The sequence below is a fragment of the Equus asinus genome, chromosome 9, assembly GCF_041296235.1.
Source record: "Equus asinus isolate D_3611 breed Donkey chromosome 9, EquAss-T2T_v2, whole genome shotgun sequence".
In the NCBI taxonomy this organism is placed as follows: Eukaryota; Metazoa; Chordata; class Mammalia; order Perissodactyla; family Equidae; genus Equus; species Equus asinus.
Genome location: NC_091798.1, coordinates 55,279,265 through 55,298,436, shown reverse-complemented (window position 1 = coordinate 55,298,436; position 19,172 = coordinate 55,279,265).

Below are 19,172 nucleotides of genomic sequence, written 5' to 3'. Positions count from 1 at the left end.
CATTCAACTGAATGATTTAATATTACCAGTTTAACTTTAAAAGATAAAAATAATCTTAATAAAATATTGAAACAGTTTCCATTAGTGTATGACTCTTCAAAGTAAGAAACTAGTAGTATCAACAAATAGTAAACACATACAGCAACTATGCACCATGTAGTAGTTTCTAAATATTGTTACTATTTATCACAAGGCTAATTATCTATGACTAAAGATCCAATAATGGCTAATATTGTAATTAGCATTATTTTAAACACATTAAGTTGTATATCAAAGTAATTATAATGTGTTTTGTCTTATTGATTTCACATTTGTTGCAAGTACTAAATGAAATTGTATTATTAACTAAAACTTCTTTTTGTTTAATGCCTTATCTCATGTTTTATTACTTTTGCAGAATGCAAGTGTGAAAAGTATATTTTTAAAAGTATTCCAGAAATTGCTTCACCCTCTTCAAACATACTTCAAACCTTGCCAAAATTACATTTATGAAATAAAAAATGCCTTTAATAAGACACCTTGAAATGATGAGTGTTTTAAGGTCAGAGGTTTAAATGTGTAGCCTAGATTTTTTTAACAAATAATATACACACTCAACATATAAAATTCAAGCACTTTGTGTATATTAACTTTAATCACCAATATATGCATATGTTTTGTTTGTCTGCTTTTTTTAATCAAGAAAGTCTTCTTTTTCCTATGTGTCTCTTCAAATTTGTTTCATTTCTGAGATAAAGTATACTAGTGGGAACTGAGCTGTAACATGGTAATTGGTTTGGGTTTTATTGTGTGGGCCTCCAAGCATCAGTAGAAGAGCTTCTGCAGATGATGCCAAACTATGTCTCACAGCCCTGAGCACACATGTATTTTTGTAGCCACTTTCATTCATGGCAATATGGTCTAAATGGAAGCCAAAATGACAGAAGGAAAAATACCAATTTTTTTTTCTTATTACTACGAGGGGTCCAGAACGGGTCTAAACTGAATCAGAATTCTGATTCAATTAAGATATTAAATTGCTATCATTCCCTGAGTTTTGGGGTTACTCTGTGCATAGATAATGTTTCATCTCCAAGAGAACTATTTGGATAGTGTAGTCATCTGAAACAATGCTAATTGTGGGGAAAGGGAAACCCATAAATCCATCTGTCATGGAAAGGTTAGGAAGGCAACGATAAATACATATTCCATGGAAGGAACTCTGGAATTTTAAGTGACATTTCTCAATTTGTGCTCTATGAAAAACTATTTCTTTAACAAAGGGATGTTGGGTAAAATTATAAAGCATATGAGAAAAAATTACTAGAAGAACCATGACCTTGAAGTAGACAAAGAATTCTTAAATTCACACAATAAGCTTTATGCAATAAACATTTGTAAATTGAATTTTATTAGTATTAAGAAACTATTCATCTAAGAACACCATTTATAGAATAAAAATCAAAATACAAATGGAGAGAAGATATTTTCAATATATACATTTGACAAAAAACATACCTAGGTTATATATGCGTGTGTACATACATACGTACTTACGTGTGTGTGTCTTCGTTACTTCCCATTAGTAACATAGACAACTCTATGGAAAAATAAGCCAAAGAATTGTGCGAACGCTTTGTAGAAGAAAACAAAAACAAGGAAATAATTTCAACATCATTAATAATTAAGAAATATTTAAATCATATTATTATACCCCTAAAATCCCATAAGAATTGCTAACATTAAAAACATTAAAAAGACAAACAGTCAATATCAACTGCTGAGGAAGATGGGGAAAAGTGGAACTCTTTCACAGTGTTGGTAAATTGTTACCACTTCTTTAGATAACAGTTTGGCAATATTTATTATAGCTAAACACACATATTACACACGACAGAGCATTTTCACTCTGGGGTTATCCCAAACGGAAATGCATTCATGTATTCATCAAAGAACAGAGCAATATTTTTTTGTAATAGCTAAAAACTGTCAAATAGCCATCATTCTTAAAATGAATAAATTGTGGTATGTCCATAGCAAGTCATGTAAAGTCAGCAGTACTCTGAAACCGAAACTGGACAAATCAGTACAAAAAAGGGAAATGGCAGACCATTATCTCTCATAAAATAAATGCAAAATTCCTCAACAAAATATTAGCAAACTGAATCTAGCAATGTATAAAAAGGATTATCCACATGACCAAGTTGGATTTATTCTAGATATCAATGATGGTTCAGTATTAAAAAATGAATCAATGTAATCCACCATGTCAACTGACTAAGGAAGAAAAATCATATGATCATATTAATTGGCGCAGAAAAATCCAACACGTGTTCCTGATACAACTTTTGCCAAATTAGGAATAGAAAAGAACTACTTCAACTTGATAAAGAACACCTACAAAAAACCTTGCAACTACTACCATACTTAATGGTAAGAGACTAGGTGCTTTTTCTTTAAAATTGATCGGGAATGCCTGCTTTCATCCCTTTTGTTCAACACAGTACTGGAAGTTCTAGCCAGCACAATAAGACAAGCAAAAGAAATAAAAGGTGCTTATGTAGAAAGAAAAAAATAAGCTGTCCCTATTTGTAGATAGCATAGTTATCAACATAGAAAATTCCAAGAAAGCTACAAAAACCAAACCTCCTAGAAATAATGAATTCAGCAAGGTCTTGGCTAACGTGATCAACAGACAAAAATCAATCACATTTCTCTATACTGACAATGAACCTGTGGAAACAGAAATTAAAAACAATATCATTTACAGTTGTTCTGAAGAAAACAATATGCTTAGGACAAAAAATTAACATGGACAGTGTCTAGTGATAACAATTACAACATGCTAAGGAAACAAATTTTTGAAAAGGCCTAAATAAATGGAAAGAAATACCACGTTCACAGATGGAAAGAATCAATGTAGTAAAGATGTCACTTCTCCCCAAAATGATCCATAAGTTTCATGCGGTTCCTATCAAAATACCAGCAAATGGTGTTTGTTTGTTTGTTTCTGTAGACAAGACAAAGTTTATGGCTGAACGAAGAGTTCTTAGACTTGACATCAAAAACATGATCCATAAATGGAAAAATTGATAAATTAGACCTCATCAAAATAAAATAATTTTTGCTGTACTAAAAATCCTGTGAAAATGAGAGAACATGCTACATATTGGTAGAAAATATTTGCAAAATACATATCTGACAAAAAGAATACGTAGATTATGCAAAGAACTCTCAAACCATAACATAAGAAAATAAGCAGTTCACGTGGGAAATGGGCAAAAGACACACACATTTCACTAAAGAAGATACTCAGATGGCAAGTAAGCACATGAAATGACGTTTAAATTTATTCGCCATTAGGAAAATGCAAATTAAAACCACACTGAGATACCATTATACATCTGTCAAAATAGAAAAAATAAAAAATAGTGAAAACATCAAATCTAGCAATGATGTGGAGAAACTGAAACACTCATGCAGTGGTGGGATGTAGAATGGTATGGCCACTCTGGAAATAAGCTTGGCAGTTTCTGAAAGCCAAAACTAGGCATACATTTACCATATGATCCAACAACTGCACTCCTCCTCCGTGATCCCAGAGAAGTGAAAACTTGTGTTCATACAAAGACATATATGTGAATGTTCAGGGAACCTCTGTTCATTATAACTGAACACTGGAAACAACCCTAATGTCCTTCAATGGGTGAATTTTTAAACAAACAGTGGTACATCCATACCATGGAATACTACTTAGTAATAAAAAGGAACAAACTATTGAAACATGCAATAACTTGGATAGATCTCAAAAGAATTACGCTGAGAGAGATAACTGAATCTTAAAAGTTATGTACTATGCAATTTATGTAACATTCTTGAAATGACAAAATTATGGAGATAGAAAATGGATTAGTGGTTACCAGGGGTTAGGGATGGGGGTGGAAGAGTGGGAGGGATGGAGAGAATGCTATGGGAAGTGGATGTAGCTCTCAAAGAGATATCAAAGCCTGAGAATCCTGGTGAGATTGGAAGTGTTCTTGGAACTTTATTTTGACTATAGTTATAGTTACATATAATATAGATGCAATAAAATTGCACAGAAATAAATACACACGAGTGCATGTGAAATGTGACATCTGAATACATTTAGTGGATTGTATCAAAGTCAAATTCCCAATTGTAATATTGTACTATAGTTATGCAAATATTACCATTGGGAAAAACTGGGTGAAGGGAATGCATAATCTCTCTATCCTGTATCTTACAACTGCATGTGAATTTACAATGATCTCAAAATAAAATGTTTAATTTTAAAAAGTTTATAAACTAACCAAAAAAGGGCATTCTATATAATTTCATTTTTGTAGATTCAAAAACTGGCAAAAATAATCTATGGTGCTACATGCCAGGATAGTGACAAAGGTCACAAATGAAGGTGATTGTAAGAAGGGCTTCTACAGTATTTATAGAATTTTGTTTCTTGATTTGATTCTGTCTATAAGTGTTTCCATTTTGTGAAAATTCGTTGAACTTTGTACTTATGATTTGTGCAGTCCTGTTCTTATCTTTTTTCCAATTTTTTTTAAAAAAATTGCTTATTAAAAATGTTGTAGTCTTATATGTTTGAGAAAAAGGGAGATTAACAATGAGAAAATTTTAAGCCACTTAGTTGAGGTACAGTTAATATACAAAAAGCTATAAATATTTAATGTATACAACTTGATGAGTTTGGAGATAAACGCCCATGAAATCATCACCACAATCAATGCCACAAATATATCCACTACAATAATAAAGGCTGTAATAAATTGTGTAGTAAAAGAACAGCTTAATCTCTCCTCTCCGATTTTATAAAGACATTTCTGTAAACATTAGGATCACAGAACTATTTGAGAAATACATCCATGTAAACATGTCTTTGGTATTTCACAAAACCACTTGAGAAATTCTGAATCAGTGATTCAAGACCACTGTGTGTTTACAAATCTCTGGAAAATCCTTGAGACCTCAAGTCCCCAGAGTTCTGAAAAAGCTCTGAAATATGGACCAGAGTAATTCAAAGTGATCAAGTTTTAAGAGGGAAAGATCTCTTAATTATTCAATTACCTATCTTTTGAAAATAGGTTATAATCACATCACTTAATGTAACTACTAACATTAATCTGCTGTAACAGTTTAGATGGAAATTTATTACTGATTGAAACATGGTTTGGGGCTATTCTGTGGATTTCAGTTGTTCATTTTATATATATTTTCTAGTTAGGTGGGAAACTATAAAATGTAGAATGTGAGGTTGGGTAGGAGAAAGAGTTCTGAGACAAATGACAAATTGTTCTAAAAAATTAAAAGTGCTTTCATTCAGAATAGAAAGATCAATTATGAGTAAATTCACACATAGAAACTTCAGATGCTTGCTTAATTTTGTTACATTTGAACATTAAAAGGTGTGGGGATGGGGCCAGCCCCTGTGGCCTAGTGGTTAAGTTCAGCGTGCTTTGCTTCAGTGGCCCAGGTTTGATTCCCAGACATGAACCTACACTGCTGGTCGTTGGCCATGCTGTGGTGGCACCCCACATACGAAATAGAGGAAGATTTGCAACAGATGTTGGCTCGGGGTGAATCTTCCTCAAGCAAAAAGAGGAGGATTGGCAATGGATGTTAGCTGAGGGTGAATCTTTATCAGAAAAAAAAAAAGGTGTGGGGATGTAGCTCTCTGCAGGGGAAAAGTAGATGAAAACATGGTTATTAAGTAAGGAAATTGGTATTCTTACCTCTCTGTGTATTATCCTGACTATTACTGGCCTTAGGGCCTGAGCCTCTAATTCTTGTTTATATATTTGCCAAGAGGCACTGATTATTAATGCCCCATTGTGGATTTAGAACGCTCTAGAATGGAAGCTGATGGAGCTGGATTAGATTAGATAGGATGAAATCTAAGAACACACAAAAATACACAATTATCTTCTCTGTTTACTGGTTTTCCTAGAAAGCTGTTGAATTTTAACTTAGGCTCTTTTTTAAAAATTCTATGAATATTGCTATTTGAGATGATTATTTCTCTGATATAGTTGCATTTTTCCAAGCTTATTTTCATTTTCTTATGTTTGTTACTATATTCATAACCTCTCTAGGTTGATTTATTTCTCTATTTATTCTACGCTTTTGTACATCTACTAATTTATTATCATTCACACGTCCTACTAATGTGCGGTTTGCTTCCTCTTCTAGATCATTAATTTAACACTAAAGAAGATTACAACTCACACCAGCCCGGCAGAACTGTCTCCTTGACGCTTTCCACCTCCCATTCAATGACATGTTTCATTACCCCTTTCTTATGAATTTTGGACCTATTTTCAATCTATAAAATTGTTCTTCTTCACACCCTTCTAAGCTAATTTTGCAAATATTATTTTATGACATGGTGTCAAATATTTGATAAACAGATAGAATTTGATACAGGATGATAAACATAATATCTGGAATATCTGATTCATTTTCTCAGGAAATAATCTATGAATATATATTGTCATCTGTATTTTTAGGGTGCTACCTATTACAGTCATTTTGAAACATCAAATAAACAGAGATATAATTAGTTGCTTATAAATGTAGCCAATGTTATATCTATCTATCAATCCATCTGTCTATAGATACGTATATTCCCACAGGCAAACAGACACATACTCACACACACACACACTTACTTTGAGGTCTTCTATTTACTATTTCACTTGAAATGTAGTATCAAAAAGTCTGATTTCCTTTGTCACTCAGAAGTATATCCTCAGTAACAAAAGTATGCAGGGGCCAGCCGGGTGGCTTAGCGGCTAAGTTCTTTGCGTGATTCACTTCCGTAGCCTCTGGTTCACCGGTTCAGATCCTGGGCATAGACCACACATTGCTTATCAAGTCATGCTGTGGCAGGCGTCCGACATATAAAATAGAGGAAGATGGGCACAGATGTTAGCTCAGGGCCAGTCTTCCTCAGCAAAAAGAGGATTATTGTAGCAAATGTTAGCTCAGGGCTAATCTTCCTTAACCAAAAATTTAAAAAAATATTCAATTAAGTCCATTCTTGGCAGTTTTTCAAATCTATAAGATTTGTAGTGGTATCCAGTATACAATATACTTGCTAATTCTTTTCAGTTGATTTAAATTTTGTAAAGCTCTTTTTATGATTTGTTAACAGGTTCTACCATAACACTCAACCTCTCACAAAACACGTAGTTTGCATAGTAATTGTTACTTCTTGTTTTAATAAGCAAACAAGGATTCTACGTAAGCACAAGTTTGAACAAGTTATATTTGTGAGAAATCTAATTTTTTTATCCTTTTGGCAAATATTTTATTTAGTACCTATTACTTTATCAAGCACTATTCTGGAAAACAATATTTTTAAAGCCAAATTTTAAGGACATGATAGTTTGCCTGACAAATATTTCTAGTGTGAGAGCAAATGGAAGTCACGTAAATGTATATTGTAACTTCCATTATGCTAATTTTGTTTTCATAAAACCTTTAGTCATTTTGGTCATGCTCAACACTTGTAGGTCATAAAATCTTTATTAAAATATTATTGCAATTAGCAGAATTGTGCAAAATATACATGGTATTTTCACTTGCATGGAACAAATTCTATTTTATCACTTTAATCTTCTTTTTATTTTTCTTTTAACTCACTGTTTGAGCCATATATTGTGTGGTATTTTTTAATTCATTATTTAAGCCATATATTGTTTGGTATTTTTCCCCAAGAATGAGAATTTGGCTCTATATGTCTTTTCCTACTATGCATTTCTTAACTAAATCTGGAAACTTCATAGAATATATAATCATTCTCTGCTGGAATATAAAATTCATATTTTGGGAGAATCATCAGGTTTCTCATTTTTCATTGGCTGACTACAACAACGTTTTTTGAGGTAGATATAAATGTAACTATTTATTATTTAAAATTCAATTATCTCCCCAGTGAATAGTTAAGTCTATAACAACTTCTGTCCTGTTGCACTTATGCCTCCTTATTTTCTGTTTTCTTGTGCCATCATATGTTACAGAGGAGAATGAATGGATTTCAAGTCACTCAATTTTACCATTTCTTATTAATTCTTGAGAAATACTTTGAAGATTGAAATTTTTGCTAAAATTGAGTTTTGGTATAATTTCTCATTAGCCTCTAATATCAATCCTTCCTATTAAAGTAAAAATTATTTCAAAGAAAAAGTAAGTTTTCTTATTGACCCAGGGGCAACTTCTCCTTTAGGCATGGTGCCTTGGGTGCTCATCACTTTTAGGGAACCACACAAATGCTTTAATTTAGTTTAAAATTAGAAGAAAATAATGACCTTTTAGATTTAAAAATGTGTTAATTTGTAATATGAATATTCATCTTTATACTCATTGCCATTATAAAACATAATTTTGAATATTTTTGTGTGTGTGTTTAATGGAAGAAGGGGCCAAGGAAGGCAAAAGTGCCTAGGACCTACAGAGGTCATAATGGAGTCCTGATTGTTATTGGTTCTCTTTATTGAAACATGGGCACCTGTGGAATTATTGATGAATCTAATCAATGAATAAGTATAGAAAATTTTGCTCTTTAAACACTCCACATATACTATTATGTTTTGTGTCTATTTGATGAATAAAAGCCATTTACAAGGATTATATATGTTTTTCTAATTCTCCCTGTTTCCTTATTTTAGAGAATTGATTATAAAGGAAATACAGTTGAATAGGCAAGTTGATTTTGTACAGGCGAGAACCCCAAGTGAAGAGTCAGCCATGCAAGTTTAGTTTTAAATAAATATATCTACAAAGACTTAATGGAGAAAAAGGCAGAATTGACCCAAAATACAGAATTATTTAATAATTAGTGTTCTCCACAATCAGCTGCGGTAGTCCCTCAAATTTTTGTAAAATCTTGCCCTCAGCGATCTTCTCTATATTTTGGAGATAATTAAATGTAGAAGTGTTTCAAAACTAGCTCAGAGGTCATTAGTAGCTGCTATGGTTGTTCTTTAAGGTTAAGCTAACAAAGGAAAAAACTATGAGGAAAATTGCTAAGTTACTTTATACAATAACGCAAAGATCACAATTCTGTAATTTACATCACTGTTCCAATCTGTTTGTGTTGTTGTAGTACTTGCATGGCCATAATTATTAGAAGTATCTTCATTAACTAATAATGTGGCCTTCTGTTCCTATCCTTAATTCTTTATTTTTCTTTCAGATTAAGTTTTACTGATATGCAAAATACAATTAAACTGTCTAATTGAAATGCATGCAATTTAATCACACAGAAGACGGTGTAGAAGCATTCATAAACTTGCTGCTGTATAATTGTCTTAATCTAGGAGGCAAAAATATAACAGAAATTAAACTGTAATTTTTAAATTTTATATATTTATTCATTGACCATTACAGAGAAGCATATGATTGTCTCGGAATGTGATATTACTTCATTCAAACTTTGTGATTTTGGGATGGGGGCATTTTAGACAAGACTAAAATTCACTGCTATGATCCCATACACCCTTATTAAAATATTTTAAAGGTATTTCATATTCAAATAAATAAAGAGGAAAAGAAATGGAGATTTTTAAATGATGTCATTAATTTCATCAGCTCCAGCAATCAACATGGGTAATTTAATCTCTGCCTTGTACCACAGAAGGCAGACATTGTGGGTAAGCTCTCCATAGTGTGATTATCCCAATGCCTTTCTCTGGAGCTAGGACTCTTGTTTGCCTGGCTATCCCAGCTGGGTTCTGTCTTTAATCATAAGAGAGATTTGCTGTAGGGCATCTGGGAAAACCTGTCTTCCAGGATAAAAAGAATAAGCCTAAAGAGGAGCAGTCTCTTAGCTACCATTCCTTTGATTCTCGCTTTTCTCTTTGGCAGATGTGATTCTTAGAGCATTAGTGAGTATATTTTTCTAAGAGACAACGTGTGAGAATGAAAAGCATGCATGACGCAGATGGTAGAGCAGAAAGGCAGAGAGTGATGGATCCTTGACCTCACCAATGAGCCATACGAAACCCAGAAACATCTACAGCCAGAGTCCCTGTTATATGAGATAACTCAAAATGTTGTCTCTTAAACCATTGTTATTTGTGTGTATATTTTTCACAGCATGAGGAATAAAATAATCCCCGAAATACTTATACTACAACTTCTTGTTTATACTCCTTTATTCGAGTACCTTTGGAAAAAACCTTTTACTTAGTTGAATGGCACATTTAATTACTATAAAAATAATTGAGACTTTTATTGTTGCAAATGTGCCTAAATGCTCAGATTTATCCAAGTCTTTATAGATTTATACTGTTACATGCATACTTTATTTATTTATGCCAAAGTAGTGGTGATGAGAGAGTATTTCATTATGGATTTAATTTGCAATTTCCTGATTACTAGTGATATAAAACCTCTTTTCATAAGTGTGTTGGCCATTTGTGGTTCTTTTCCAGTGAATTGCTCTTCACATTCTTTGCTCATTTTTTATTTGCTTGTCATTCTCATCAATTTCTTTTATTCTTTATAGTTTATGAATAATAGCTGTCAAATTTATTAATATCTTTTTCTATAAAAGGTCTTGGCTCTTTTGTGCCTCATCAAAAAACCCCCTCTACCAGAATATTATTAAAATATTCTCTTTCCGTTTTTTTAAAAAATTGTTTTTACATTTAATTTTTTTAATTGAGACAATATTGGTTTATAATATTACACAAATTTCAGGTGTACATCATTATAATTCAACTTCTGTATGCACCATATGGTGTTCATCACCAAATTTCCAGTTTCCATCTGTGACCATACAAATAACCCCCTTTACCTATTTTACCCTCTCCTCACCCCACTTTCCCTCTGGTAATCATCAACCTGTTCTCTGTAGGTATGTCTTTGTTCATTTGTTGTTTATCTTCCACATAGAAGTGAAATCATATGGTACCTGTCTCCATCTGATTTATTCTACTTAGCATGATACTCTCAAGTTTCATCCATGTTGTTGCAAATGGCAAGATTTCATCACTTTAATAGCTGAGTCTTATTCCATTTAATATAGAGAGAGATGGCTCACAAGCACAAGAAAAGATGTTTAACATCACTAATTATTAGGGAAATGCAAATTAAAACCACTATAAGATATACCTCATGCCCATCGGAATGGCTATTATTAAAAAGACAAGAAATAACAAGTGTTGGAGAGGATGTGAAGAAAAGGGAACCTCATACACTGCTGGCGGGAATGTAAATTGGTGCAGACACTATGGAAAACAACACAGAGATTCCTCAAAAAATTAAGAATAGAACTACCGTATGATCCAGCTATTCCACTTCTGAGTATTTGCCCAAAGAATACGAAAACACTAATTTGTAAGGACACATGCATCCCTATGTTCATTGCAGCTTTATTTACAGTAGCAAAGACATGGAAACAACCTAAGTGCCCATTGATGGATGAATGGATAAAGAATGTGTGGTGTACATATACAGTCAAATACTACTTAACCATAAAAGATAAAATCTTGCCATTTGTGACAATATGGATGAACTTTGAGGGTATTATGCTAAATGAAATAAGTCATATAGAGAAAGTCAAATACCATATGATTTTACTCATATGTGGAAGATAAAATAACAACAAACAAACAAACACATAGATACAGAGAACAGATTGGTGGTTACCAGACGGGAAGGTTGGTAGGGTTAGGGCAAAATGAGTAAAGGAGGTCATTTTCATGGTGATGCATGGAAACTAGAATTTTGGTGGTGAACACAATGTAGTACATATTCAGAAGTTGAATTATAATGATGTACAACCGAAGTCTATATAATGTTATAAATCAACGTTACCTCAATTAAAAAAAAAAAAGAATTCCAGTAACTGAGGTTGAGACAGATCTACAAAATGTAAAAAGTTTGTAATGGTAAATGGTTAACCATTGTCCTTCTAATGTAAAATCTGCTCTGATTTATAACATTTGCCAAGTTGAATGGTGTAAATACACCAATCATGGCACGTGTCAACCTACCGATATTAGGACGCTGAATGTGGAGTTGAAAAGAGACACAGAATTGGCTCCCACAGCAAGTATGAGCTGGCTCTATCACACATTATGTGATTTAAACTGCCTAGATACCAATAGAGAGTAATTCTTTTGTATTTACTTTTATATACCTCACTCTGTGGAAAGCAGTTTTTAGTTTTACAAACACTTATGTTAACAACAGACTCAAACGATCCCTCATCATCCCAGCTTCCTAGTGTTCACACTCATGTGTAATCCTCTTCCCAAGTGTGGCCAGAACCTGTGATTTGCTTTTCACCAATAGAATATGGCAAAAGTGATCAATTGTCACTTCCATGACTATCTTACATAAGATTATAATGTCCATTTTGCAGGAGATTTCTCTTTCTGGATTAGATAAAGCAAACGGCCACGTTAGGGAATCCAGCAGGCAAAGAACTGAGAGAAACCTTAGATTATCAGCCAATAATAAACAGCCCTGAGCCCAGTGGGCCACAAAGAACTGAATTCTGCCAACAAACCACATGAGCTTTGAAGCAGCTCCTTCCCAGTCAGGCTTGAGATGAAACTGCAACCCAGAAGGATATCTTGATTGTTGCCTTGCAGAGAACCCAGCTAAGCTGTGCCTAGAGTCCTGACTCATAAAAACTATAACAAGTGTGTATTTTTTAAACCACTATGTTTGTAGTGATATTATTACACAAAAATGACTAATAAAACTTACACGATGCTTATCGTGTGCCAGACACTGGTCTAAGGGCCCTAAAAAATGTTTACTCATTTAATCTCCATCACAGATCTAGGATATTATTAACCCCATTTTATTAAAGAGAAAATGGAGTCACACAGTAGTTAAATAACTTGTCCAATTTCAATAAGCAAATAAGTTGACAAGATAGGATTCAAATCTAAGAAGCTGGGCTCTTGAGTCCATGTCACTAACCTCTAAAACCACATGCCTTGTAGTGTCCCTGTGACAACCTTAATGAATCCGTTAGCACAACTGAAAATCTACTAGGATATATCATAATATGCTTGCTTGAAAGCATGATATTTTGCTTGTTAATGGAGTGGAACTTAATAAGTTTGTATGCCATCTCACCTGAATTCCACTGGGGTATTTTCTCACAAACACTGCCAGGACTTTTTATGCTTCTTGGCAAGCTCAATCAAACCAAGAAACAGGAGGCCTTAGCTGGTTAGACAAAAGAGATTTAAGATTGGTTGCAGCCTGTGTACAGTCTGTTTGTATGCAGTTAGAGAAGAAACTTCTGCCAGAAGACAATTAAAGCAGAGCACTGTAAATATTTTAGCCAACATTTGGTAATCATTTATCCATCTGAACTATCATATCCCATCATTTCAATCCCCTGGTTAGACTAAACAATTCTGATATTACTCAACGTTAAACTAAGATTAAAGAGAAACTTGTAAATTGGTCTAAAATATCCTTTTCATAGAGTTAAGGAAGTGACAAGTGGTTATAAAATAAATATTAATGTTGCCATAATATTTTATTATATTGTAATATTGGATATCAGTTACAAGTACTATTTTGTGATGCTGAATAGTGTCAGATTCGGAATAACAGGAGACTCCACATAATGGGAAAATTCTAATTGATTCTCTAAGTCAAATCAGATGTTCATCTCTACAAAATAAACAGCAAGCCTATCCTTATTCTATCATACAAATTCTCCACGTTATTATATCATGCAACAAATGTTTACCATATTTAAAGCACAGGAGTGTGACATATTTATTTGCAACAATCCCATAAAACTCCCTAAATGTCCATCTTTCCTTTACTAGTCAGAGTATTCTAGCCATGTCAAACAAATCAAGCCTTGAATATATTTTCACACAACTACAGGTTGACACACATCTGTTGAGTCTCCTATCAGACTACTGGATAAGCCAATTCTATACTATCTTACTTTATCACCCACCACCTCTTTGGTTCTCAAATCTGTGTCTATTATGGCAATTTTAAATTCTGTGATGGAATGTTTATATGTTTGTGTCCTCAACCTGGTTCTTAGTTCCAGTGCTCTTGTCACAGTCATCTTTTTATTCTCAATGCATAACATAGCAGGTTTTCAGCAAAATATTTGTTTATTGTATGAGTTAATGAATGAGTGAATGGTTCATATCCTCGTAGAGAATATATACACATGTGCATAACATGTTCATACAATTGTTCAGTTTATTAAATGTTAAAAGTATTGAACAAGACACTTGTAGAATGCAATTACCCTTAGGTTTGCCACAATCAAATGGTGTTATTTAACTGAAGTGTCAATTGTGGCAGAGATATGGAGTCATTAAATTCTTTCCAGTTTAGGATTCATAAAAGATATTTAAACTATGTCTACTTCTTCAACCTTTATGTCAGTTACAAAGACATGAAAAATCAGCAAAATGGAAAAATCCCCATGGTTAATCAGGAAAAATTTTATTTTGTATGAGTGCGTCTACCTAAAAGCATTTTCCCCTTCTTCTTTTGCTACTTTTAGGAAATCCTTCAGGAGGAGCAAGGAGATGAGAGAAAGTGAGAACAAAGAGATGGCACGATATGATTCGTTTATCCAGATAAATCTAGCTTCCAAAACACTGGGTTTTCTATCCATTTGAGGACATATGTTACGAATTAACTCAAAGGTTGTAGGCAAATTGTATTTAGTTCAAAACTTTCCCACACACAATCTGTTCTTTCAGGCAGTATTAACCAAGATTCCCATCTCACTTACAGAGAAAAATATGAAACCTCTAATTGCATTAAATCTGTTGGTTTTGATGAATTTATTTTCTTGATCATGAAAAAAGACAGAGGATATTTGAACATTCAAACAATAGGCTTTCCTTTGTATACAAAAGCCTTGAGATGACCCTTCCAGATGATAGACTTATTTTCCCCTGATTAAATGCAAATTCCACTGAGAGGGGTAACATTGCAAACTATTCAATCTCATAACTGATTCAAAATACTTTTTTTTGTTCCTTTCTCTTACTCAAATGCCAGTCTAGAGATGTAGCTCCAGTGTCAGAGGGGTGATTGGCATTATGGTCTTCCTTTCTGCACCCATCCCTTATGGTGATGGAATGGGGATGATGGAAATGGGAAACAGATGTCCTCTCCTTTTACTTGACTGCCTGTAGCAAATTTGCTGAACACTCTGTTGTCACCTCTTCTCTATTTAACACTAACCGGAAGTTGTTTTTTTCTTGTAGCAGCTATTGAAATGTTTGTTCTCTTGAGACTTTTTGTTAGTTCTTCCAGAGCCTTCCTCCCCATGCAGTTCCTTGATGTTAGAGATCTGGCTAAGGTTTAAACTTTAAAGCTTCTCAAATCACCTTACTGCCTTCTGTCCTCTGCTATTGCTGATCCATTTCATAAGTTGGCTTTTGCTCTGTAACAAATCACTTCAAATCTTTGTGATCTTATCATTGTTATTGCTTACAGTTATTGCTAGCTGGTTCTTCTGATATGAGCCAACTTCTCTGACCTCTGGCTCGCTCTTGTATCTATAGTCAACTAACATGTCACCTGGCCAATTGAGTAATCTAGGACAGCCTTACTCATGAGTTTGAAAGTTGATTGGCTGAGGCACCAGAGATCTTATCCATGTGTTGTTTTCATTTTCCAGAAAGTTAGCTGTGGCTTGTTCACATGGTCATCTAAATTTTTCAACTGGGGTTGACCCCGTGGCAGAGTAACTAAGTTCGAGTGTTCCACTTCAGCGACCCAGGGTTTCATTGGGTCGGGGTCCTGGTCGTTGACATGGCACCATTCATCAGGCCACGCTGAGGTGGCATCCCACATAGCACAACCAGAGGTGCTCACAACTAGAATCTACAACTATGTACTGGGGGGCTTTGGGGGTAGACGAAGAAGAAAAAAGATTGGCAACAGTTGTTAGCTCAGGTGCTAATTTTTAAAATAATAAATAAATTTTTCAAGTGGAACAAGGGCAAGTCTCAATGTACAAGCACTTTTCCAGACAAATGCTCCTTTTGGAAAGATGATTCTGCTTATATCCCTCATGCTTTATTCTACAATATTCCCATGTAACTAGGTTGAGGAGAGGCATATTGGGCAACTCAAAGGAACTGAAAACATTTTCTTTCTTAAAATTTAATAGTTGTGTGTTCTCTATTCCCAGTTAAATTTAATTCTTTAAATTTAAATTTGTTGTATAACTATATATTCTTTCATATGGTATATTTTAATATGAATACCTATAAGAATTTGGTAACAGAGGAAATAAACAGAACTACAAATTGAATAGACCTACTAGGTTGAGATCTAGCATTTGTTAGCTTTAGCAATCTAAGAATTAATCAATTTCTCAGTGGAAAATTTCAGTAATTAAAGACAAAAGAAGAGTGAAACAATAGATATAAACAGGTTGGGGTCATTATCATTTACAGAGATAGTACATAACTAAAAATAAAACTGGCAAAATTTATCTCCCCAACTTACTGATTTTTTTCTGGCTACAATGGAATTAAACTGAAAATAAAAAAAGAAAAATACCTGGGAAATTCCTCCAAATTTAATGTTAAACAGTACACCTATCCATCACACATGCGTCCATAAGGAAACCATAAGAGGTATTAGCAAATATTTTGAATTGAGCTCACAGCATGTCCTTATTATAGATACTAGAGTTTTGTGTACGTGCAAATCACTTTTTCCATTCAGGGCTTGTATTTTCACTCTCTTTATTATTCTTAATTTTAATATAGTCATATTTCCCAGTCCTCTCACTTATGACCTATGCTTCTATGTCTTCATTAAATTTTTCCTTTTATCCAAACCCAAAGAATTCCTGATATGATCCCTAAATCTCCTCCTTCCATAGTATTCTTCATCTTAAGTGATAAAAATACTAACCTTTCAATTGGTCAAGCCAAAGACTGTGAATTTGTCTTAGACACCTCTTTTCCTCTCACACTTTGCACTCAATATGTCAGGATATACAGTTGACCTTATCTCCAAAATATTTCCACAATCTGACAACTATTATCTCCACTGTCATTACCTTGGTCATGGAATCACACCAAGATTAGTGCTATACTATCTCAACATTTCTTCTGTGTCTTACTCCATTTTCTTTAGTATTTTCTCAACATAATAACCAGGGTGATAATTTAAAATGTAAATCATATCATGTTGCTCATTTTTAAAACTCTCATCTTTTTATCGTTGAAAGATTTTAACTACTGATTAAATTCTTTAAAATATTATAGGTAAATTCACCTTTAATAATTTATTTTTGACTTAAAAACAGACACATAGATCAACGGAACAAAATAGAGAACCCAGAAATAAACCCATGCATATATGGTCAGTTAATTTATGACAATGGGGTCAAGACTATACAGTAGGGAAAGGGTAGTCTCTTCATTAAATGGTGCTGGGAAAACTGGACAGCCACATGTAAAAGAATGAAATGGACTCCTATTTTACCCCATACATAAAAATAAACTCAAAATGGATATAAGACTTGAGCGTAAGACCTCAAACTGCATCCCTGCCAGCACCTGTTATCTCTTGTCTTCTTGATGATAGTCATTCTAAGGGGTGTGAAGTGATATCTCATTGTCGTTTTGATTTGCATTTCCCTGATGATTAGTGATGTCGAGCATCTTTTCAAGTGCTTTTTGGCCATTTTGATGTCCTCTTTAGAAAAATGCCTGTTTAGTTCTTCTGACAATTTTTAAATCAGATTGTTTGTTTTTCTGATTAAGTCGTATGAGTTCTTTATATGTTTTGGATATAATGCCTTGTCCAATATATGCTTTATAAAATTTTTTTCCCATTCTGTAGGTTGTCTTTTCATTTTGTTGATTATTTCTTTTGCTGTGCAGAAGCTTTTGAGTTTGATGTAGTACCATTTGTTGATTTTTGCTTTCATTGTTTTTATTTTTGTCTTCATATCAAAAAATCATTGCCAAGACCAGTGGTAAGGAGCTTAATCCCCAAGTTTTCTTCTAGGAGTTTTATGGTATGGAGCCTTATGTTTACATCTTTGAGTTAATTTTTGTGAAGTGGTGTGAGATAGGTGTCCAATTTCAATATTCTACATGTGTTTTTTTCAGTTTTCCCACAGCATTTTTTGAAGAGACTATCTTTTGCCCATTGAGGGTTCTTGGCTTCCTTGTTGAATATTAGTTGGCCATAAATACTGGGACTTAATTCTGGGGTCTGCATTCTGTTTCCTTGGTCTCTGTGTCGATTTTTGTGCCAGTACCATACTGTTTTTATTACTGTCTTTGTAGTATAGTTTGAAATCAGGAAGCATGATACCTCCAGCTTTCTTCTTTTTTCTCAGGATTGCTTTGACTATTCAGCATCTTTTCTGGTTCCACACAAATTTTAGGGTTGTTTCTCCTCTTTCTGTGGAGAATACCTTTGGCATTTTGATGAGGATTATGTTGAATCTGTAGATGGCTTTGGGCAGTAAGGACATTTTAACAATATTATTTCTTCTGCTCCATGAACACGAGATGTCTTTCCATTTGTTTGTGTCTCCTTTTGATTTCTTTCAGCAAAATCTTGTTATCAATTATACAGATCTGTTTTTACTGTACAGATCTTTCACTTCCTTGGTTAAATTTATTCCTAAGTATTTTATTGTTTTGATGCTATTGTGAATGGGACGTGTGGTGGAAAGGGAACTCTTATACACTGTTGATGGGAATGTAAATTGGTCCAATCACTATGGAAAACTATACGGAAGTTCCTCAAAAAATTAAAAATAGATAAAAATCAATAATAATATTGATTCCATCAAAAGCTGAAGTTATAGGCAATCAAGGGAACTGAATTCCAAAGAATGAGGTATTCCTTTGAGGAGAGATGAGACACATGAAGCAATTCACTTTTGACAGATTATGGAAGGAAGAGGTGACTGGCATAAAAACAGGTAAAAAGAAATGAGCTAAAATCTTAATAACTTCTAAAATTGTGTTCAGGCTGCAGCATCAGTTTAAAATAACTGGGAATTCCAGATACAAGAATATTTTGTAGACACACGTGCTTTTCTGCAAAGACCTCCAGACTCATTGTTAACAAGAAGGATTAACTCATGAAGGAGACCAAAGAGAGACCATTTCTGTGGCAAAAGAAAGCATGAGGTGATCTGTGCT